The sequence below is a fragment of the Scyliorhinus torazame genome, chromosome 1, assembly GCF_047496885.1.
Source record: "Scyliorhinus torazame isolate Kashiwa2021f chromosome 1, sScyTor2.1, whole genome shotgun sequence".
Taxonomy (NCBI): Eukaryota; Metazoa; Chordata; class Chondrichthyes; order Carcharhiniformes; family Scyliorhinidae; genus Scyliorhinus; species Scyliorhinus torazame.
The window spans coordinates 308,170,738-308,195,594 of NC_092707.1; the positions used below are offsets into that span (position 1 = coordinate 308,170,738).

Consider the following 24,857-nt stretch of genomic DNA (forward strand, 5'->3'; position numbering starts at 1 on the left):
AGGATGTTCTTAGAAATTGGGATAAATTGTTGAGTTCCCTTCCAGAGGAAAACGGACTGACCTGAAAGAGTTATTGATATCACATGGGCAAGTTTGTGGAGATAAATTGGGAAGTACTAAAACGGCGAGACATGATGCTGATGTGGGAAATGCTGTTCCAATCAAACAACATCCATATAGACTTAATCCTTTAAAATTGGCACAGGTTAACAAAGAAATTGAAAGTATGCTTAAAACAGGCATAATTGAAGTGGGTCGCAGCCAATGGATCTCACCCATTGTGATGGTACCAAAACCAGACGATACCCAACGGTTGTGTGTGGACTATAGAAAGGTTAATGCAGTTACAAGAATGGACTCTTATCCTATTCCACATTTGGAGGATTGCATTGAGAAAATGGGACAATCAGCTTTTATTTCCAAACTGGATTTACTTAAAGGTTACTGGTAGGTACCTTTATCCGAAAGGGCAAAGGAGATTTCAGCTTTTGTGACTCCAGATGGTATATACCAATTCAAAGTTATGTCATTTGGCAGGAAAAATGCCCCAGCCACATTTCAACGATTAACTAACAAAGTTGTTTCAGGGTTACCCAATTGTGCTGTATACATCGACAATCTGGTAATTTTCAGCCAGACATGGAAAGAACATTTAAAACATCTGATGGAGTTATTCGATCGACTTCAGGAGGTGGGTTTGGTGGTAAACCTAGCCAAAAGTGAATTTGGAAAAGCCCAGGTCACTTTCCTTGGCCATACAATCGGACAGGGTCGAATTGTCCCAGGGGATGTGAAATCAAAAGTTATTGGGGAGTTTCCAATACCGTCGATACAAAGGGAAATAATGTGATTTCTTGGCATGAGTGAATTCTACCGGATATTTGTGCCAAATTTTAGTAGTGTGGTTGCTCCACTGATGGACCTGCTAAAGAAAAGTAGCAAATTTCAGTGGACAGAGGAATGTCAACAGGCATTTGATGGCCTGAAGGCTGTGTTGACCACTGCTCCTGTGTTGGCCATCCCAAATTATACCAAACCATTCAAAGTGGCTGTTGATGCGAGTGATGTGGGCATAGGTGCGGTGCTTATACAAGACGACGACGAAGGGCTAGAGCGGCCTATTGGTTATTTTTCAAAGAAATTGAATTCTCACCAGAAAAGGTATTCAATGATTGAGAAGGAGATTTTGAGTTTGGTGCTGCCTTTGCAACATTTTCACATTTATGTCTGACACCGTTATACATATTGATCGTAATCCATTGACGTTTTTGGAGCAATTCCGGAATAACAATGGAAGACTGTTTCGATGGAGTTTATTGTTACAGCCATTTCATTTAAAAATAGTACATGTGGCAGGACGAGAAAACGTGATAGCCGATGCTTTGTCTCGAATGTGATGACGAGAAGCTGGTTCAGTGGAGGAAGAAGAACTAAAATGGACTATGTTATTATACCTGTTTGCGTGTGTTGTTTTTTGAAATGTAAAAGTATATTTACTGTGTGCATTTCTTAAAGGATAGTGAAAAGGTGAAAAATGAAACCATCTTGAAGCTGATGGTTTATTTTATTTTCTTGGGGGGAGGTGTCATGGGAGTGTCACTTTAAGACATGTTTGCTCAAGTGTTAGCAGTGATGTCAGAGTGTGGGTGGAGCTGAGCTCTGGCTCTGCTTTTTAGTTTTGCTTTGAGAAAAAGCTTGGGTGTGTCTGTGTTTTTAAATTTCGTTTTAGTGTTGGAGCTACAGCCAGCCAAAGAAGGTGTAATTTTGATCTCTCTGCCATCTAAAGACTATCTCTTGATCATTTGGTAAACTCAGAGTGTTAACAGCTCTCTGTAGAGAATTTAAACCTGATGTGCTTTTGTTAAAAGGTTTTTTGTCTTATGGACCTTAAAAGGAAAGTTTAAGGATTACTTAGAGTGTTGTATTCTTTGGGGGTTGTATTTGAATTGATGGTTGCGAAGATGTTCACTGTGTGTTTTAAAAAGGTTCACTCTGTTCATAGAATAAACATTGTTTTGTTTTAAAAAATACTTTTAGATTTCTGCTGTACCACACCTGTAGAGTGGGCCGTGTGCTCCCCATACCACATTCTAGTAAAAGTCGTGGGTCAGGTGATCTCCATGATATACTCTGGAGTTCTCTAAACCCTGGCCCATAAAAACACACCAACAGATTCAAAAACAGCTTCTTCCCCACTGTTACCAGACTCCTGAATGACACTCTTATGGACTGAACTGATCTCTTCATACATCTTCTCTACTGAGTAGTACTGCACTCCGTATGCTTCTCTTGATGCCTCTTTCGATGTATTTACATTGTGTATTTATGTATGTCCTATGTTTTTTCATGTATGGAATGATCCGTCTGGACTGTCCACAGAGCAATACTTTTCACAGGACCTCAGAACATATGACAATAAATAAAATAAAATAAAATCATAAGAATGTTCCATTCAACTGATTCCTGTGATGAAGGTCAGCTGAACAGCTTCAACCTACATTAATTGGAATTTGGGAGAACCTGAATTGATCTTATTGAAATGTGTAAGATTCAGAGAGGGTTTACTGGGGTAAACGCTTCAAGGATGTTTACCCTCATGTGAGCATCTAGTAACAGAATGCACAGTTTCAGAATAAGGGGTCGCCCTTTTAAGATCGAGGTGAAAATAAATTTCTTCTCTCAAAGGTTTGTGGATCTTTGAAAATCACCACCCCAAAACGCAGTGGAGGCTACATGGATCACTGAACGTATTCAAAACTGCAATTGAGAGGTTTTTGAATTCAAGGGGAGTCAAAGGTGAGAGGGAACAGGCAGTGGGGTGGAGATCAAATCAGATCAGCCATGATCTTGTCGATTCATATAGCAGGTTCTACAGGTCACATGGCCTCCCTCTGTTCTGATTTCTTAGGTTCTTATTTCCCATTGGTTTCCTCCCCCAGGTTTTTGACTATTATCCCTGAAGATAAATTTGAGCGAGTGCTCAGTTAACATGTAGCGATTCCAACACCATAACACTTCAAATGAATTTCAGCGGACAAACTGATTTCACTACGCATGTGTCAAGTTATTATTGCTCTCTTCGATGATTGAAAATCAAGAGCTCTTGGAGATTTTCAGGAAGGTGAAAATATTGCTCAACAATATTGGCAAAGCCACAGTGGCCATTTGCTCAACTTGAGATTGTCTGAGCAGGAATCTGTGAAGGAATTAGGCAAGGTTTATATGGAAGATCTTACACAAATGAGTGCAGGCTATCACATCAGAGAGTCATAGGGCTTAAGTTTAAATTCAGGGCTGGGAATTTGATGTCACTCGTGTGACATTGACTTCAATGTAAATGAGGGAGCTGCCTGCTGAGCCTGAGCAGCAAAGGCAGAAATTAGCCATCATGGAGCGCCTCACTGCCTTGCAGAAAAGAGGAGGCAGCTATTTGGAGGGCCATTGGTCTCAATGGAAACAAAAATGAGCAAAACAACTAAATAAAAACAAAATCAAATTACTGCAGATGTGCTGGAATCGGAAACAAAGGCAGAAAATACTGGACAATCGCAGCAGGTCTGACAGCATCTGTGGAGAGAGCAGGGAGTTACAGTTTCAAGTCTGGATGACTCTTTGTCAACCCTAAGCTTTAGCAAAGATTTGACAAAGAGTCATCCAGACTCAAAAGATTAGCTTCCTTCTCTCTCCACGGATACTGTCAGACCTGCTACAGTTGTCCAGAATTTTCTGTTGTTGTCTTAAATGAAAGGCAATGCACACTATCTGGCAAAAGATTCCCCAAGTCCCAAAATGTTTCACCATAGAAAAAAATGTTGGCCTACATTGAATGTGGCACCTGTGCACTAATATGCACCAGACTGTTCAGGTTCAACAAGTTAGAAACTTAAAATTGCACACGAGCTCTCCCCAACCTCTTAACAAGCTCCTCAAGGGCTTTAACATAGTGTTAATTGGAGGCCTCCCTGATGAAGAGCCGTACAGACTATAAACGTTAACCCTGTGTCTTTCTCCACAGATGCTGTCAGATGTGCTGAGTTTTTGCAGGGTTTTCTTTTTGTTATTTCCTCCTCCTTGCCCTCAATTTGAAAATTCCAGTGCATCCTGGAGGCCTTTGGACATTACAAACCATCATTATTTTCAAAGTGCACCCCCTTTCATTCCAGCCTCCATATGCAATTGAAAATCCTGAAATTAGGCCCGAATTTCATGCCTGTCAGGTGCACGTGGTCGTAGGCCTGGAAGTGGCCATGTTGTCCACTTCCACCCGTGAATATCGGAACAATGTAATTTCATGCAGGCTGGTGGGGGCAGGAATGTGATGGGCACCAGTTTGAATGATGACCCAGAGTGGGGTATAAAATGAGCCTAGCCAGCTTTCTTGAGGCTGTCAGGAATTGGGGAGGAGCCCATTGAAGCAGTCAGTGAAAGACTGGAAAATTTGGCACAAGCGATGGCCTCACCATCCGGGGGGGGGGGGGGGGATACATGGCAGGCAGCAGGCCAATGCTGGTTGGTACTCTGCCCCACGATTCTCAGATGACTGTGTGCATGCTCGACTGGAGGCAGTGTGTGTCCAGTATGAAATGTCCATGTCACATGATGAAAAGAGGAACCACCCCATCAGACAAAGAAGGCATGGATGGAGGTGGCCGCCCAGATGAGCGGGCATGATGTCGTGCACTACAAATGGAGCCAGCGCTGGGAATAGTTCAATGATCTTCTGCGCACTGCAAGAGTCAGTACCAACTTGGCATGAAACTGAGTATAGATGTCTTGGAGGGTGACTGTTTTCTGCGGCACTCAGAGGTGTGAAATGCATAGTGCCAAAGGGCACATATCCTTTTTCCTGCCAATGGGCACATATCCCTTTTCCTGCCAAGGGCGGGAACAGTTGCCACTCACCTTGTGTCTACAGAAGGGTGAGGAGTGCCAATCTGACCTCAAGCTGGATCTCCTGGGGCATGGCTTGCGAGGCTGGAATAGTGTTGCTAGAAGTATGGGCTGATTAATACACTTGTTTATATTCAGGAAAAGGGAAGCAATAATGCGCTGGAGCACGCACGAACGGGTGGTGGAGTATCTAACATCCTGATCCTGCCCACATTTGACATGGAAGCCCTGGATTTGGAAGTAGACGAGGAGCAAGGTCCTCAGGTGTCGGAGAGGTAAGGGTCTTGGAGGGTTCTAAGAGTTCAATGTAGACATGAGAGACTGGAGAAGTACGCAAGAGGGGCAGGATTATGGCATTTTCAATGAAGAGTTCAAATCCAGCTGCTCACAGTACCTCAATGAGATATGTGTCAGTTTTGGCAAACAACCTTCGAGCTTGTACAGACATTTAGTGACTATGTTCTTACCTGAAAAATTCTGTTTTTCATTCAGAAGTGCCATCCTCACGAGGCGCCACTGACCCCAAGGAGTCCCCCTTGACAACCGAGGAGGAGTTGCTGAGCAATGTGCCCACAGCACATCCACTCTTTGCACCAAGCAGATTGGTGGGCTCTAGGGTATCGGTTCAGTTTGCAGTTTGAGGGCACATTACACTCTCTGAAGGAACTGGTTGAGGCAGAGAGTGCCCAAGTTGCCAACAGTTGGAGAATTACTGGAGACCAGGATCATTCTGAGGCTGAGGCATAGCCTCTGGATTCATTCATCAGGCAATAGATGCCAGATGTCCAGCGTGATGCGTGGGGAGATCAGTCAGAGGTCGCTGAAGGTCTGCATGCCATGGTATCTGTCATGGCTGAATCCATATGTAACTTGAGCACTGCACTGATCAGTCAGAAGTCACTGTAAGTGCAGAAGATGGATGAGGCACCTCGTCTCCCTGCGAAGTGTCCAACCATCAATGGCGAGCAGGGAGGTCCAAACATACCTCACGCTGGCAGATGAGCTGTCTGTTTTCTCTGTGTGGTCTTCTTACGGCGGTCTGGACGAGAGTGGCAGCTCCTCCACCCTTTGCCAGTGACTGTGGCATCCAATACGATGACTGAGGATTGACGAGCCATGTCACTGGTTGCAGTCTCCATTGCGAGCCTACTCAGGCCCTGCCAGCCAGGGGACGACCTCCGAGGTCATTAGGGTCAACACAATAACAGAGTCAGCAATCTTCCTCCAATGCCGCTGTCAGCGAGGGGTGGGGGAACCAAGACGTAGTACCTGCAAGCATAAATTTAAGGCACCGTGAGCACAGGATGGGGTTTTAATGGGTGAGATGCGTTCTTTTCATTGGTGTTATGTTTGCATTTTGTGTGACTTTAGCAACCATATTAGGTTTTACTTCTTGATCGCAATTCTGGTAAAGATCAAGATTTTGTTTCAATGCCTTGAGTGTCCTTCATGTGTTCCATAGATACAGGCTTTATCAAGACTTATGGTAGACAGTATGGGTAGCGGGGGTCAGAAGTGTGCCCCTTAACCGAAATGTCAAGCGAGCAAATGATGATGTAAGAATGTGTGCCTGACGTCCTGTTGTGATACACTACAGTCTTGCAGGTCAGGCATGTGCCTAAACATAAAATTCTGGTCAGAGTCGCTACAGCACAAAGGAGGCTATCAGATTCATCGAGCTCATGCCTCTCTGTAGAACAATCCAGTCAGTCTATTCCTTCACTCTATCTCTGATACTCTGCAAGCTTGCATCCTTCAAGTGCCCATCCACTTTCCTTTCAAGATCATTGCTTGTCTCTGGTTCCACCACCCTCATGGGCAGTGAGTTCCAGGTCATTACCACTCGATTTGTGAAAAGGTTTTCCTCACATTGTCCCTGAAAATCTTGTCCAAAACCATATATCTGTGTCGCTTGGTCCTTATTCAATCAACTCATGGGAAAAGGTTTGCTTTTCTACCTAATCCAAACCTGACACCATCTAGTACCATCAAATGTCCCCTCAATCTCCTTTGCTCCAAGGAGAAGGTTAGTTGCTTCTTCAACCTTAGCTTGTAGCTAAAATCTCTCAGCAATGGAACATTCTGAAGGTCTCTCTGACCCTCTCAAGGACCTTCACATCCTTCCTAAAGTGTGGTAACCAGAAGTGGATACATTGCTCTAGTTGCGACATAGCAAGTGATTTGGAAGGAGTTAGCATGGTTTCCCTCTTTTTGGCCTCAATACGTCGATTTATGAAGCACAAGGTCCCACCACTCTCTCAATCTTTCCTACCACACTCGAAGACCTATGCACATGAACTCTTCCAGTCTGTCTGTCCCTGCACACTCTTTAAAACTGTGTCATTAGATCCACATTGCTTCTTCCAAACCTTTCTGTCAAAATGCATCACATCACACTTTCCTGTATTAAATTCCATTTGCCACTTCCCTGCCCATTCTGCCAGGCTATCCGTGTCCTTTTGCCGTCAATTTGTATCACCTTCACTAACTGTCGCTCCTCCAAGTTTGGTAAAATGGCAAATTCTTATTTTTGTAAATTTATGCCAATATCCAAGCTATTTATATATAAACAAGAACTGACCCTTTGGGAAGCTCACTGACCACTATCCTCCAGTCTGAAAAAAATAACTATTAAATCCTTAAGCCGATTATTTCACTGATTGTTTAACCAAGCTGTTGCAAGAGTCACAATTTTGTTAACCAGCATTTTAGGCAGAACTCATAAAACATTATTTTTTGATATGTGCCAAACATTTTTGTCCCAATAAAAAACCTTGCCCCCTCCCCCACTGGGCCATCTGTCACTTGTTCTTAATTTTACTCCAACTTTGTTGCAACCTCTCCTAGCTCCTACTAATGACTGATCTTGTTCCCTGTTCCAGCCATTCTACCCCATTATACAGTCTGTAATCCAACATATTTCTCTCTCTCTCTTAGCTCTGAAGAACAGCCAGATGGGCTCAAAACGATAACTCTGTTTTCTCTCCCTATGATGCTGCCAGATGAACTGAGTTTTTCTGGCCTTCTCCGTTTTTACCTTTAATATTTTTTAAAGCTTGTCTAGACAACTTGCTTCATTGCAGTTGCTTCACCAACATGCTCTGTAATACCATCAAAAAATTAAATGGCATTAATCAAGCATGATCGGCCCTTCCCTTAATATTTTTTCTAAAATCTTACCCACTACCGATGTTATATTATGTTCCAAGAACTGTGTTTACACCCTTTCTTGAATCATAGATTATCATAGAATTTACAGTGCAGAAGGAGGCCATTTGGCCCATCGAGTCTGCACCGGCTCTTGGAAAGAGCACCCTACCCAAGGTCAACACCTCCACCCTATCCCCATAACCCAGTAACCCCACCCAACACTAAGGGCAATTTTGGACACTAAGGGCAATTTATCATGGCCAATCCACCTAACCTGCACATCTTTGGACTGTGGGAGGAAACCGGAGCACCCGGAGGAAACCCACGCACACACGGGGAGGATGTGCAGACTCCGCACAGACAGTGACCCAAGCCGGATTCGAACCTGGGACCCTGGAGCTGTGAAGCAATTGTGCTATCCACAATGCTACCGTGCTGCCCCATGGTGTCACATTTGCCATTCCCCGATACTCTGCCACTTAAAATAATATGGAAAGCCCTTATGTTACCTCCATCCCCACTTCTTTCAGCAAACTGGGATCAATATCCAGAATGTTGGACGCATTTGTATTTGAGAAATTTAAGACATTCAATTGAGGCAGCATGGTAGCACAGTGTTTAGCACTGCTGGCTCACAGTGCCAAGGACACAGGTTTGATTCAGGCCTTGGGTGACTGTATGTGTGGAGTTTGCCTGTTCTCTCCTTGTCTGCATGGGATTCCACTGGGTGCTCTGGTTTCCTCCCACAGTCCAAAGATGGGCAGGTTAGGTGGATTGGCCATTCTAAATTGTCACTTAGTATCCAAGGCTATACAAGTAAGATGAGTGCTGGTTTACGCGATAGGTTACGGGAGTGGGCCTATGTAGGGTGCTCTTTTGGAGGGTCAGTACAGACCTGTTAAGCCAGATGGCCTCCTTCTGCACTGTAGGGATTCTATTTATACTCTACCACCTGCTCCAGGCAACATAATAATTGTAATAAAATTCAACAACATGCAAACAATATGAAGTTTCTTTACACCTTATGTAACACTGTCCAATTTTTCTAGCCCTTACTGTCGCCACTGAAAACAAAATAGAGAGATCCTGAACAATAGCAGCTCCAAGCCAAGGAGGCAATTTTGCGATTTTGCGCCTGCGATTGCCGTGAGCGTAAACAGTGACATGGCTGTAAATCTCACAAGAATTGGAAAATGAGATGCTTGCCGGTGAGAAAAGGCGGGAAGTTAATTTCAATGTATATTCATAAATTTAAATATGATTATCGGGCTTCCCTGCCATATGCGCAAATTTAGAATTCTCTGCTTGCCGATGTGACGACATGCAGGCGAGTTTTACAACAGGCATTTTAAAACGTGAAGCAATCAAAGGGAATTGGCTGCAGGTGCACATATAAGTATAGCAGCCAGGGGGAGAGGGTCATGCCCCGTCAGTGCCCTGGCACTTTCCGTAGCACCCTGGCACAGTTCCAGCACTATCCCAGCATTGCTTGCTGGCACTGCCTGGGGGAATTGCCAGGACGCCAGTGGACAGTGCCATGGAACACTAAGTGCGCAATGCCAGGCGGCAGTGCCATGGTACCAGACAGATGTGTCAAGCTGCCAGAGTAGTGCCTGCAGACAATGAAAAGGCGTCAGAGGGCAGTGCTAGCATGCAGTGCCTCTGGGTCGTGCCAAGGCTTTCTGTGGAGCTCCATCGGAGGTTCCCATGCGTGTCATGGAGGGGCAGTGTTTTTTTTTATTGGAGAAGGGCACCCTGAGCATGGGTTTCCCAGCTGCTGGGTATTTCCCAGCCCGCCGCACAAGTGTAATGTCGTGAGCCGACCCTCCAACATTTTTTAGTGTTTAAAAATATGGCAGGAGCTACAAATCACTTTTCTTACCTGTGCCAACACTTTGAAAAAGAAAACGGAAAGTACCACCCAATATATGATGCGCAGTCATTTAATTGGCAAATACACAATCATTTCACGCAGTCACAAACCATCCAATCAATTATATTTGCCAATGATGAAACTGAAGAAGTAATTAGACCTTCTCATCATTGACTTTCTTTGGGCTCAACAATGTCCTAACGCTACATCCAATCTAATGTGTGCCATCAATCATGTGGGAGGCTTAGTGGGCTCTTTACGCATGGGGAGAATGAAAACCAAGGCACTGTCTTCCAACAATACCCACAGATTGCATTTTCAGCAGGAGTCCCTGGGTAGTCATCAGAAGAGGGAATATGCTTGATGCTCCCCTCTCAGTGATGATGATCTCAGTTGCAGCAGCCTGGCTGAGATCAGCTAACTAAACACCGCTGGGGAACAAATCTGGGACCTATCTGGTCTCAAGCTCAGCGACTCACTGGATAGTCTCACTGAAACATTAGGGGGCATTAGATCACTTTCTGACAATGCATGGCAAAAGCTATTTTTCAGAACCTGTGATATTTCCAAGACACATGTTTAGATTATTTCATATTAATCTGAATGTTCCAATATATTATGATGTAAAAATATTGCCAACACACTGCAATTACTGCAGTAAATCTGTCCTTCTTACCACATGATTGTTTTGCAACAGAATTTATTCCAATGAATATATAACCTCCTTTTTTCTGTGCAAAATGATATAAGTTCATTCAGCAAAATACAAATGACCCACGAGTACACCTGCCATTTAATGCCATCAACTCCTTGATATTAATACATGGCTAAGTACACAGACAATGCATCTTCAAAATTTTTGGTTACCAGACAGATTTATATGTCTGCCAGGTGACTGAAATAATTGTAAATTGCATAGTATGATAAATGTTTACCGATGACTGTTGAATTTGATTGGGCAATATAAACAAATAACCACTATTGCTCCTTTTATTACTTGCTTGCTCAACTTGTAATACAACTGTGTTCTTTAGGAGTGACATTGAGCATTAATGATAAAATGCATTAGCCATTTACATCCTCTAAGATAAACATTAGGGAGGACTTGTGATGTAATGGATAGTGCCCCAGCCTCTGATCCAGAAGCTGCAGGTTCAAATCCCACTCCATGGGCTGAATAATGTGGCCGGTGGGGGGTGGGGGGGGCAGCAAAGCCATCATGGAGTTGAAATATTCCAAGCCCACCAGCCCACAGCCACAAAGCGCTGCAGGTCAGCTAAAGGAGGACCCAGTGGGACTTCAGGCCCTCATTGAGGAAGAAAATGAAATGAAATGAAAATCGCTTATTGTCACAAGTAGGCTTCAAATTAAGTTACTGTGAAAAGCCCGTAGTCGGCACATTCCGGCGCCTGTTCGGGGAGGCTGGAATTGAACCGTGCTGCCTTGTACTGCCTTGAGGGCATGTCAGTGACCTCTGCCGGAGCTGCAAGAGAAGAGGGAAGAAGGCCTGCGGATCCCAGAAACAGGTACATCGGGAGGTTTTGGGCAGGTCAAGGAGGATGGATGAGAGCTGGAGGGGGTGTAGGTTTAAGGTTGCAGGTGGGCAGGATGGAAGCAGAGGGGAGGGCTCCATTTAAGAGGGGGCCGCCCACCAATTGTCAAAGTGGTGCCCCTGAAGATCTAACCACATCTCTCTTCCTGATCTTTGAAGAACCTTGTAAAAAAATCAGACTGCCCACTCCCACCCGATTTCCCAAGCTAAACATCTTTCTGATTTTGGTATCCACCCACCCACCCTTCGGGGTGAGTTCAGGATGGGTGGGAAGATGGTGGGATGGGTACCCACAGGTGGTCAGCCACCCTATTTTACGTGCCACCCCACCTGGCAGTGACGTGTAAAATACAACCCCTGGACTTGATGGCCAAGGTGTGTTCAGAACGCAACCAAACAGGTTGAGTATCAACTTGTAAACCCTTCCAAGGCAGTCGGGAAGAGTGGGAGAGATTCCTGGGTCAACCATGTGATGGAAAGAAATTGGAATCCTTCCCATCACAATCCATTACTCGAAGCTACGACATGCATGTTAACAAATACGTTGCCACATCAAATCAAACTCATAAGGGAGGCATTTACCTGGTGTGGATCAAATTGATGTTTTATCTGTTCACAGGGGATGTAAGCATTGCTGACATTTATTGTACATACACCAAGATAGTAATGATATTGGCCTGTTAGAGACTGAACAAAGACTAAAGAACAATACAGCCCTCCAAGTTTGTACCGGTCATAATACCAACCTTTGTCAAAACCCTCAGCACTTCCTTGTGCCATATCCCTCTATACCCTTCCTTTCCATGTGTTTGTCAAGATGCCTTTGGAACACCATTAATGTATTTGCTTCCACAACCTCCCCTGGCAACACGTTCCAGGCACTCACCACCCTCTGAGTAAAAAACCTGCCTCACACATCTCCTCTAAGGTTTGCCCCATGGACCTTAAACCTATGCCACCTGGTGACTCACCCCTCCACCCTCGGAAACAATGCCTGCCAATCCACTCTGTCCATGCCCCTCATAATCCTGGAGACCTCTATCAAGTCACCCCTCAACCTCCATCTTTCTAATGAAAACAGTCTGGGTTTATTCAGCCTCACCACATAGCTAACACCCTGCAGACCAGGCAATATCCTGGTAAATCTCCTCTGTTCCCTCTCCAAAGCCTCCACATCCTTCTAGTAGTGCGGCGACCAGAATTGTGTCCAGTATTCCAAGCGTGACCTTACCAAGGTTCTATACAACTGTAGCATGACTTGCCAATTTTTATACTCGAAGCCCTGTCCAGTGAAGGCAAGCATTCCATATGCTTTCTTGACTACCTTGTCCACTTGTGAGGCCACCTTCAAAGATCTGTGGACCTGGACGCCCAGATCTCTCTAACTCTCTATATTCCGAAGAGTTTTGCCATTTACGGTATATTTCCCCTCTATGTTATATCTACCAAAATGCATTACCTCACATTTGTCCAGATTAAACTCCATTTGCCATTTCTCTGCCCAAGGCTCCAACTTATCTTTGTCCTGCTGTATCTTCTGACAATTGTCAACACTATCTTCCATTCCACCAACCATGGTGTCATCCGCAAACTTACTAATCAGACCGGCTACATTTTCCTCCAAATCGTTTTCACAACCTTCCATTCAAAAAAACACTCTTCTGCTGCTAACCTTTGCCTTCTGTGACCGAGCCAGTTCTGTATCCATCTTACCACCTCACCTCTGATCTATGTGACTTCACCTTCTGTACCAGTGTGCCATGAGGCACCTTGTCAAAGGCTTTACTGAAGTCCCATGTAAACAACATCCACCGCCCTCCCCATATCATTCATCTATGTCACCTCCTTAAAAAACTCGATCAAGTTAGTGAGGCACTGTAGCCATCTAAAATGGCCACCTGCAAAGGACCATGGGAATTATGGCCAACCCAGGACTCAGACAGATACAGAGCCTATGTGTATCTGAAACATAGATAACCAGACCTGATCGAAACCCCCGCTCATTTGCATTTTAATGGCCCATTTTCCCAGGACAATAGAACTCCAATCAAGCAACCGGTACAGCCACAGACTGATTGGCGTCACTCCCTTTACTCAAATAGCCCAACTGCCAAGGTCAATGACTGCTAAGGACCCACCCAGCCACCAAGGCACCCACCCCTTTTTTGGCCGAAATCGAAGACAGTGATCAGAGCCCTGTTGAACTATTGGGTCCAAGGTTAAGGACCGCCCCAAAGAGCACAAAATCCCAGAGGGATAAAAGAGAGCACAGCCATGTGTTCTGTCTCTTTTGGATCCGGCCTGTGCCAATCTAATCATAGCAGGAACAGCCAGCCCACTTCAAGACCAATGATCGCTCCCTGACGGATGAGCCCAGCAGAGACAGAGCCACTTTCTTCGAACCAGCCAAGTGAAATCCAGATAAAGTCCTTATCCATTTGCACAGTGCCGGTCACCCTGAAGTTAAGTATAGGTTATTGTAGCTGATAGGTGTAGTTTAACTCGCAGTAGATATTGTGTTTGCATGTCAAGATAACTCTTGTGTATGTAAATAAACCATCTTTTGAACTAACTAACTGGTTGTGTGGTCATTTGATCGATATAAGGGAAGGCTTGTGGTTCACCAACATTATTTATAGAGCAACAGCACAACCTCCCCTTCTCAAAACATGCAGTCTATCGCTTATGAGATCATTTGTTTCCAACTGGGTATAAATCTTGTCCCTGAGAATTCTCTCCAATAAATTACCTGCTACCGACGTGAGGCTCACCGGACTATAGATTCCAGGATTAACCCTGCTACCTTTCTTAAACAGCAGTACCACATTAGCTATCTCCAGTCTTCTGGGATCTGGATCTCACCTGTAGCCAGTGAGGAGGCGGCTCTCATCTTGTTTATTATTTGGGTGCTAGCTAATGCATCATTCACAAACTGAGGCGGATCTCTGATTATAAACTCTGAATCTATAGCCTCTCACTTCATTTCCTATCCACCCCTTCTCATGGCGAACCCTGTTAACCTCTAGCTCACAGTGGAAGGATGGATGTTGGAAGAACAAAGCGAAGTCCATTGTGGCATGAAAGGCGCCACTTACAAATGTCTGGCACTTTTTATAGATATGGCACAAATGTAATATAATATGGCAAAGGACAAAAGCAAGGAAACAGCCACTTCAGCTTGCATGTTCCCCATACATCTTGGATTCTTCTTGCATCTGGGATGATGCAAAAGCAGCCAAGAGAGTGGGGCCAGGAGTATGTATCCTTTTTCCGCTCTAATCAAATCCATTGCTTCGGTCTAGTTCCAATTTTTGACCAACGAACAATGAAATCAAACCCTCTGGTAATGGGAAATGAGCAAAGGGGATGGGTATGTCTGGTCTCATCATGTGATTTCCAGGAAAATTGGAACTCTCAAAGAATGGAGTCCTTCTCGCTCTGACTTAATTACTTTGTTTGAGGTATGCCATTCTGGAAGCATGTCTGCAAGACCAGGAACCTGATATACCTGCGTCCCGGTCAAATGTGTGTCTCTTCTGGCAGGTGCACCAAAGAGACCACAACAGTGCAAGTGAAAGTCTTCACATTTCAGGCCTTTGTTTTCATTAAATATTAAATAACAAGTATTTATTCAGATATTCTACAATGATGGTCCCAGGGAAGAGAGACTTCAATCACATGGATTGATTTGCAAACCTGGGGCTGTTCTACTTAGAGAAGATTGAAAAGAGATTTGATAGAGGTGTTCAAAATCATGAAAGCATACGCACTCGCATGCACACACGCACACAGCACGTGTACAGCATGGTAGCACAAGTGGATAGCACTGTGGCTTCACAGCCCCAGCGTCCCACGTTCGATTTCCCTTTGGGTCACTGTCTGTGCGGCGTCTGCACGTTCTCCCCGTGTCTGCGTGTGCTTCCTCTGGGTGCTCCGGTTTCCTCCCACAGTCCAAATACGTGCAGGTTAGGTGGATTGGTCATGATAAATTGCCCTTAGTGACCAGAAAAAAAGTTAGGAGGGGTTATTGGATTACAGGGATAAGGTGGAAGTGAGGGCTTAAGTGGGTTGGTGCAGACTCGATGGGCTGAATGGCCTCCTTCAGCACTGTATATCCTATGTTTTATGCTCGATGTTCACCCGCACATACGCATCAGGAATTAGTGGAGTTACAGTCCAGTTAAAAATAATATAAAAGAACATGTGGTTAAATGCCCTTTGATTGTCCTTGAGGTGTAAATTTTAAACATTGTGGGCACTTTGGTTTCGTTGGTTTCTTAGATGCTGTCAGATGTAAAAGATGATGCAATTATTACGAGATCTTGGTTCAACGGTTGGTTTCTGGTAGAGCTGGCTTTTCGAAGTGGGTGGCACACTTATTACAACGGAGAGAGGGCAACCTTCAGTCTTTTTCTTGCAGGAGATAAGTACCTATGTCACTTGCAATCCCTCTCAAATAGTCAGGCAGATTTGCCTTGAAATACTTCACCCATTGTGCATTTCAATGAGGTTTTGGGTATCGATGGCAGCCAATATTTCAATATATAGTACCTAGCATTTTTAATGTCTCTTCCTTAGAAAGTTACACATTTCTATGGTATGTCAGGATGTTTAGGAAATGTCTCTCTCTTCACACTGCCCTTAGGGTAATTTGTTTGTTTCTCACCTTCACCTCGGTTCAGATTCCAACATTCCCAGTCTAGTCAGTTGAAAAATAATTTTTCACAAAATTAAAGTTGAAAATGTCTCATGGAATTAGTGGAACAGCTGTTCCCATTGATAAAAGGGTTGAGAACCAGAGGGCAACGAATTAAGGTGAATGTCAAAAAAAACAAGAGGAGGGGTGAGAAGAAAGCTATTTTATGCAGTGGTTCGAATCTGGAATGTATTACCTGAGGTTTTGAGGGAGGTAGGGAGTGCCAGCGGGTCTAGTCAGGTGTGGCAGCAACTGGCAGTATTGCAGTTGAGTCATCAGGAACACTTCTGCCCAAGCTGCCTCCACAGTAATACAAACAAAATTGTATCTATCTATTTGTCGGCAATTTCCAGCCTCTGTACACCAGTATAAACTGTTGCACATTTCAGTAAGTTCCAATGCAGGCAAGAGAAATCATGCCCAGAAATTTGTCACTCTGAATCTAACACTTCTCCCCAGAATTGAAAAAAATGGCCGTGGCTTGCTACCATAGCACAGCCAGAACTATTCCATTTTTGTTGATTAGCAAAGAACTCCTTCAATGTTTGACACCCACACCAAGGGCAGAACTTTTTGACTTTTTTTCTAACTGTTGCCTTGGGCGGAAAAAGTGGAGGGCAGCCCCCAGCTGCCTCGCCGGGTTTACTCGCTGTATTTTTAAAAACTGTGAGGAAAACAAAGGTCGTTTTAAGGGATTTATGTTCGTCTTGGTAACCATTAGAAAGAAGGTATAGTTTTAAGTGGGTTTAATTTAAGTTGCAGTTTAGCTAATTTGATTGCAGTTGGAGATAGGCAGTGAGAGAGAAGGCAGCTCTCACAGCTCTGCTTGAAGCAGTTAATTTTAGAAGGCTAAAGAGGGGACATTTCTCATGGCCTTGTTAGAAGAAAAGCCATACTATGGAGTAATGGTCAAGAAAACAGATGCCAGAAACCTAATGTTCAGCTAGTTAAGGAAACTAGAGAAATGAAGGGAAAGTTTCCAAGAAGGCTGGAATTAACAGCACAGAGGATACTGAGAACCAGAACAGATTACTGTTCAGCAAAATCACAGAGTTGAAAAGGCATTGGATCGTGAGAGGCTTGTGAGAAATTACTACAGTTTGGGAGACATTATTTGAAATAATTGTGAAAATCGGTGACTGGACCTCGGAGTTTGTGTAAAAGCCTTTAAGACAAAGGAAACCTGAAGGGATAGATGCAAAACATAAAAGCAAAACCTTGATCGAAGCAGCGGAGTGAAAGGGTAATTGAAAAGAAGTTTTGGAAGTATGACTTTTGAAAGCGGAATTGGAGTTCAATGAAACAAAATGGCTCTTGGTAAAAGAATCATCTGGGGGGATTTTGAGGAGGAATCCATAGACATTCACTTGGGTTCAGAGAGGAGTGTGTCTTACTACAGTCATCTTTTGTGCTTAAAAGGGACTTTTGTGTGTTAATGAGACGAATGTAGCTTAAAATGTGCTTTGTAATCCGTGTTCATTTAAAATCTGTAATTGTTAAGCTAAGGGGAGAGTAAAGGGGTGTTGTATAATAATCCACCTTTTCACGTTTAAAGATGTTTTTACCTTGTTGTTAAAACTAATCAGCAGTCCTATGACTTTGTTCCCCCATGCTTTGTAAAAATGTTACGGTCTGTTGAGCTAGGGTTCCATTCTGGGATCTTCCCATCCAGTTAGAACATCAACTGAGATCGCAACAATGCTTAGAAAAAAATTGGAAGGGGCGGATCCCACAATGTCATGGGGCAGAATGATCCTCTGCACGAGTTTGCGCGCCAGCAGCCTTGGATCCTGACCCAACTGAAAAATAATTTTAAAAAGGAACACTTCTATGGATACGGAACCACCCTGTCCCCAATGACACGTCACCCGCACCCCCCAAGATTCCCCCATACTTTGAACCACGGCAACGAAAGCCGCTCCCAGGCAAAGCCTGTGTGCCCCGAGAGTGCCACTACCCTCTCACCCCTGGAGACTCTACTTACCTGTGTACCCGAAGGATTCTGTTCACCAGGTCCGCTTTTCAAGACCTGTTGTAAACCCTGGCAACATGAGGGGTAAAACTCTACATGGGGGGATGATACAACGGGAAAGCCCTCTAAGTGGATGCTAATGATTTTTCAAGGCGGGAATCCCGTTACATCATTGGCGAGGGTGGGCGCGGGGCCAATCTCAATGAAAATTCCTGCTGGCGTAAAAGCCATTTTGGAACCCCCACTGGATTCTCTCCCTGCCCCCACTTTCCATCTTTCCCACCCGCTGAAAACAGGGGTGGAAAATCCTACACCCCACCCCAGACCCAAACACAAAACAGCTTGAACTTTAAGCAACCACCATAACTTAAGTTATTCACAATTATAATTAGCAGAGTGTGTTTGTGTCTGTGTATTTGTGTGCATTGATATATATATCCGATTGTACTTTGTTCAATATCTTTTTTACATACCTTTGAAACTTTTATTTTAAGTATTTTATTTCTCATCATGCACATGAAATTATCTTTAATGTTGCAGTTGAGAAGAATCAATAGACATTGCTCCAGCCACATCAGAAGTGTGTGTTTAAATGTGGCTAATGGGGAGCACTAAATCAAATCTCATCAAGCTCTGGAAGCTGCTGAGATTTTAACAAAACACTTTATTTTATAGCACCTTTACTGTGGTAAAACACTCTGAGACATTTCAGAGGAGTATCGTCAAACAGAATTTGACACCAAGCCGCATAAGGAGACCTTGGGACAGATAATTTAGACAGCACGGTAGCATAGTGGTTAGTACAATTGCTTCACAGCTCCAGGGTCCCAGGTTCGATTCCGGCTTGGGTCACTGTCTGTGCGGAGTCTGCACGTTCTCCCCGTGTGCGTGTGGGTTTCCTCCGTGTGCTCCGGTTTCCTCCCACAGTCCAAAGACGTGCAGGTTAGGTGGATTGGCCATGCTAAATTGCCCTTCGTGTTTAAAATTGCCCTTAGTGTTGGATGGGGCTACTGGGTTATGGGGATAGGGTGGAGATGTGGGCTTGGGTAGGGTGCTCTTTCCAAGAGCTGGTGCAGACTCGATAAGACGAATGGCCTCCTTCTGCACTGTAAATTCTATAATTCTATGATGACCAAAGGTTTGATCAAAGAGGTTATTTATTAAGGAGCATCTTAAAAGAGGAAAGAGAAAAATAGAAAGAGAAAGAATACTGTGAGTTGGCAGAAGTGTAAAAGGATCACCTAAAACTGAGTAAGTTTGGAGATATAAATGTATTAGGGAAAATCGAAATGACGATCTTAGTTATTCTCATCTCCCTCCTTGTCTATGATCTCACTCTATAAACTATTAGTTCACATATTAAACAAAATACATTCAGTACCATTCTGTTCAAACTTGAAAATATCGAGGTGGTGGCCAGTGGGCTGGCTCTTCATCTGATTTAGGAGGGTAGGTGGTCGCTCAAAGCTGGAGGGCCAACCGGAGACCTTTCAGCTTGAAAGGAGCAGAAGGATAGAATAGATGGTAAGTCAGGGAGAGGGTGCTTCAAAGTGGGAGGTGTCCTCTCTCCAAAATGTTTTCAGTTTAAATTTTTAAAATGGCTTTTTGCAGCCAAGTCATCAATGTAGGAGGTGGGGAAGGCAGCTCCTGTATGGCTCAACCGTGTGGCTGATACCCAAAATTCTAGCTTCCACCCCAACAGTAGGGGAGGCAGTGGTGTACTGGTCCAGTAATCCAGAGACCCAGGGTAATGTTCTGGGAACCACGGCAGTCGGGGCTGGTTTAACTCAGTGGGCTAGACAACTGGTTTGTGATGCAGAACAAGGCCAGCAGCGCGGGTTCAATTCCCGTGGCAGCTGAGAATTCTGAATTCTCTCTCTGTGTAACCGAAGAGGTGCCGGAATGTTGTGACTGGGGGCTTTTCACAGTAATTTCATTGCAGTGTTAATGTAAACTTACTTGTGACAATAAAGGTTATGAAAAAAAAAGGTGGTGGAATTTGAATTCAATAAAAAAAAATCTAGAATTATAAAAGTCTAATGAAAGACCATGAAACCATTGTCAATTGTCGTAAAGAACCATTTGGTTCACTAATGTCCATTAGGGAAGGAAATCTGCCATCCTTACCTGGTCTGGCCTACATGTGACTCCAGACCCACAGCAATGACTCTTAAATCAAGGGATAGGCAATAAATGCTGGCTGAGCCAGTGACACCCACATCCCATGAACAAATAAAGAAAAAAATAAGTAGCCTCAGATACCCAATTGCTGAATGTGCAATGGACGTTCAGACTGCTGATATATGGCTGTGGATTATACTGTGAATAGGGGTTTGCAGGGTGTCAAAGCAGTCCAGCAATCCGTTCTCTAAAAGATTGCTTGGGTTGCTCGGGTGCCACCCCGATCAAGTGACAGTGGGCGTGATTCACTGGCTTCATCGCGCCCGACTATGTATCAAGAGGAGTCGATGAATCTCGCGAGCTGCCTCTTGTGTGATGAGCGATGCTCGAAAATCTTGCGCGATTCCACGGGATCTTGTGAGACGTCACATCTAGATCTCGACCTCACTGGGCGTGATCCAGATCACCATATTTAAATAATTCATAAGGACTAGGCATAACTCCTCCCAGGCCATTCGAGACCCCCTGGGTGGACAGGGAAAGGCCTGGCTCTCCCTCTGGCTCCCGGGCCACATTGGCACTGCCAGCCTGGCACTCTTTCATTGCCACATTGGCAGTGCCAGAGTGTCCAGGTGCCAGGTTGCTACTGCCAAGGATCGGGCCGGGGGCGGGGGGGAAGGGGGCTCCCAGGGGCCTTCCCAAGGTTGGCGGGGGGGAGCTCCCTTGGGCCTTCCCAAGGTTGGAGGTGTGAGAGGAGATCAAAAATCAGTGGGCCTAAAACGGGGGGAGGCGGAAGTTCCTGGTAGTGTTCCAAAATGTTGCCCTGATCTGTGAGGAGTCTAAGTGGCCACCAGGAAAAAGTCAAAAAACAGCAAAGTGCCATTCAATAGCAGGACGTTTCATGGCACTGCAGGTCCTGAGAAACACATCATGAGATGCACCATTCAGCGGACTTTAAACCAAGTCTGTTGAATGGTGCCCAGTGGATCCATGGAGCATAAACCAGTAGTCTCTTTCAGGAAAATTGTGTTTCTTTTCCCTTTCCTACTGCTCCATCAGTGCCCTTGCTCATTAACTTGACATCAATGATTGCTGTCACCCAAGTCAAGATGGTGCAATTGCAACCAGCCCTTTTTGGCTGAAAGCTGCTTGAGGTTGACTTTCAAAGGCATCTGCAGTCACTTTCACTGGAAGTCCACAGTCTTCTATTTGTCTTGTGTGAGAGCACCTGGACCAATGAAGGCATATGGTAAACAGCTGCTTTGGTGATGCACAAGGATAAATGCAAATGACTGCGAATGCTGGAATCTGTAGCAAATACAGAAAATGCTGGAAAATCTCAGCAGGTGTTACAGCATCTGTGGAGAGAGAACAGAGCTGGATGACTCTTCGTCAGAGCTGGAGATAGCTGTGAAAGGCGAGCTGCACAAGGATATTTAATTAACTTTTGTATGGAATGTGGCCTCATTTAATTTATAAATTCTGTCTGGAATGTTTATTTTTTGTTTTATTTTCTATTTTTATATTATGGCCAATTGGAAGCTCTGATGACGAGTGACAATGGAAAGATAAGGAATGGAATTGTTGCTAAGTGAACAATTGTAGTTCGTTATCACACTGAGTGAGTCCTTCAAAGACAGCCCGGCTAAGTAGAATTTGTCTCAGTCGCCTCCTGCCTTCCTCTTCCTCCAAGTCCTCCCCTTCATGCACCCACTCCTCCTCCTCATTTACCTTGGTCAGGACTGCAAATCTGTGGGGTTCAGCAGGCCACGAGATATCTTGGCACTGCAAAGTGCTTCAGGGCTCCTCCTAACTCAGCCAGGCAGAAGAAGGCAGTCACTGTTTGCTCCGTCACATTTTGTATCGCGGCATAGCTTCATTGTACGCGACGCACATGGGTATGAGTTGCACACCAGAGTCATTAACCATTTTGTCAGCATATAAACCATGTTTTTTTCAAATTGGACTTCCGGTGATGGGTATTTGTTGAACAGCAGCACATCAGGTGGTTCTCCTCCAAATGACAGAATAATAGGCACTTCTGCCGAATTCAGCCCACAAAATCAGATTGAAACATCCTCTCACATTCAACAATAATAAATACAGCAAGGATGCCAGGAAGATCAGTTCAAGAGGCTCCAGAGACACCAAGCGACAGGACCGGCAAGCAAACGGATCAGCAAACCCACGAGGCGAGGGGACCCCGCCACTCCTGAGAAACGCAGACCGGCGACCCATAAAACAAGATCTCCCCCCACTGCCCCCCTCCCACCCTGCCAGTTGATAGATGGAAGACGTTCCTCACCAGTGAACTGAAGGAGATGAGAGGCTGAAATAAAGGCAGCGGCCAAGGTGGCAATGGCACTGGGAACCTTGCAGGTGGCCCTCGACAGTATGGGAAGGAGACTGGAATCCCAGGGGAGCACGATAAAGGAGCTGGAAAAAGCCTCGACAGATCAGAGCAACCAAATCGTTGCCCTGGAGGCCGACATTAATAGGTTAGTGGCAACCCAGGAGAGCCTGAAAGGGAAGGTGGAGGAGCAAGAAAATCGGTTGAGGCAACAGAATATCAGAATAGTGGGCCTGCCAGAAGGAATCGAGGGCAAGGACCTGACCAACTACGTGGCCCAAATGCTGGGTAACCCAGTGGGGAGAGACAGCTTCCCCAAGCCGCCGGACATCGACAGGGCTCACAGGTGGCTCCGGCCGAAATCCAAGGTGGGGAAGCAGCAGAGAGCGGTCATTGCCAAGCTGCACACATACCAGGATGGGGGAAAGGATAAAGGATCCTTCACTGGGCCAGACAAATGAAGGCTTGCAGCTGGGAGGGGCACAGGACATTGGGGCAGAGCTGGCAAAACACAGGGCAGAATTTAATAAGGTAAAATTGGCTCTGTACAAGAACCATATTAGATTTGGGATGTTGAACCCTGCCAGGCTCTGGGTAACATACCAGGGCAAGGAACATGACTTTACTGCAGAAGCAGAAAAGTTCATCCAACAAAACCGTCCAGACAGACAGCAAGGGAGACAGTGCTTAAGAAGGCACAGGGGAGGCAGAGAAGAACCAATAGACAATTTGCGTGGGACTGCTTTGCCTCGTAATGAACAGGGGAACAAGTTTGGAGAAAAGAGCGGGCGAGGGCAGCAGAGCACACGGGAGGGTGAGGAAGACATAGAGGGGATACCAACAGAGTGGGCGTAGGATGGATGTCAGACCGTCCCCAGGAGGGGTCCATCATACTAGCAGGAAAGCTAGTACCAGGAGATATGAATGGGGGGGCGCCGCAGCACATCTCCAACAGGGAGAGTACCTGGTAAAGGGTAGCACAACATCAGGGTTGGGGGGGGGGGAAACAGCGGGGTAAACAGAAGTGGGTTTTGGGGAGGTCATGGAGAGGTGGGGGGGCACCTCTGGAGGATCCCTGAACAAAGAGAAACCCCGGAGTACAGGGGCTCACCCGTAGGGCGTACACACAGTTGGTGGCCATGTTGCCTGGCCCTTGGACAAAGGGAAATCCTTTTTATTGAATTCGAATTTCACCAACTGCGGTGGCGGGATTTGAACCTGGATCCTCAGAGATTCACTCTGGGCCTGCAGTTTACTAGTCCAATGACAATACCACTATGCCACCGCCTCTCCTATCTTGTGCAGTAGCCACCCTTTGGGTTGCAGTGGTGGCTCAAGTGCAGTTGGCACAGTGGATTGCATAAGGATGCCAACAATCAGAATACTAGGTATTTACCTGAATGATATCTTGGTTATACTCACATGCCAGCTGGACATTGACAAAGTGGAAACCCTTTTGGCCTGGTAGATGCAGAGTTGACATGCAGTGACTCCAAATAAATATGTGTGTAGTCAGTGGTACCCTGCACCATGGGGAAACTTGTGATCCTAATGAAGAAGCACGACCTGTGATCTCTTGCAAAAGAAAATGAAACGTGGTTAGCTCTCATCGATTAGAAAGCCACAATAATCTGTGTAAGAGTGTGAGCCAAACTTTGCAAATTGCAATTATTACCTGCTGCAACTTGGAACAAGGTCATCGCCATTATGACCCTTTTCAGCCGTTGACAATGCCACCCTTATCTTGTTATGAAACACCAGTTGTAGTTGCGGCAGGCGACAGAGTTCAATGAGAACACAGTTGATGAAGTGTAGATGTCTGATATATTGTTCCTCCCTGAGGTTCAAGGAAGGAAATTGCTCCCCAAACACCCTGGGCAGATGTAGCTTCTCCCCATCCTGGTTGAGCAGTTGGTTCGTGCAGAAGCCTTGAAGTTGGCAAAACATCCTCAGGCACCTGCCACACTACTCGTCGTAGACTTTTGCAACTTTGAACAACTATAAGAAAAAACATTTGTAGAATCAAAGTCCCAGCCAGAATAAATAAACCATAAACCAGCAGCTAACCTGTAAATAGTTGATGATTGTTTTAAGTAGCATGGTGTCTGCTTCCTGCTGCTGAATGTGTGTTCAACCATGTAAGTTGAAGAGAGAATGATAGTTGGAGCGTTGAACTCTAAAATGGTACCACCAGTGTCACATCAGCATCAGCATTGCATGCCAATCGATATCATGATTTGCCTGCTCTGCTCA

The 24,857-nt window shown here is 45.0% G+C and overlaps 1 long non-coding RNA gene across 1 annotated transcript; it reads right to left on the minus strand.

Moving 5' to 3' along the window:
* Positions 1 to 5,480: 5,480 nt before the first annotated feature.
* Positions 5,481 to 24,459, minus strand: LOC140391557 (uncharacterized). Its single transcript, XR_011935163.1, has 3 exons — positions 24,280 to 24,459; positions 24,027 to 24,179; positions 5,481 to 6,159 (listed from the first exon to the last, which is right to left on the minus strand). It is a non-coding gene; the product is annotated as an uncharacterized lncRNA (long non-coding RNA).
* Between the last annotated feature and the right edge of the window lie 398 nt (positions 24,460 to 24,857).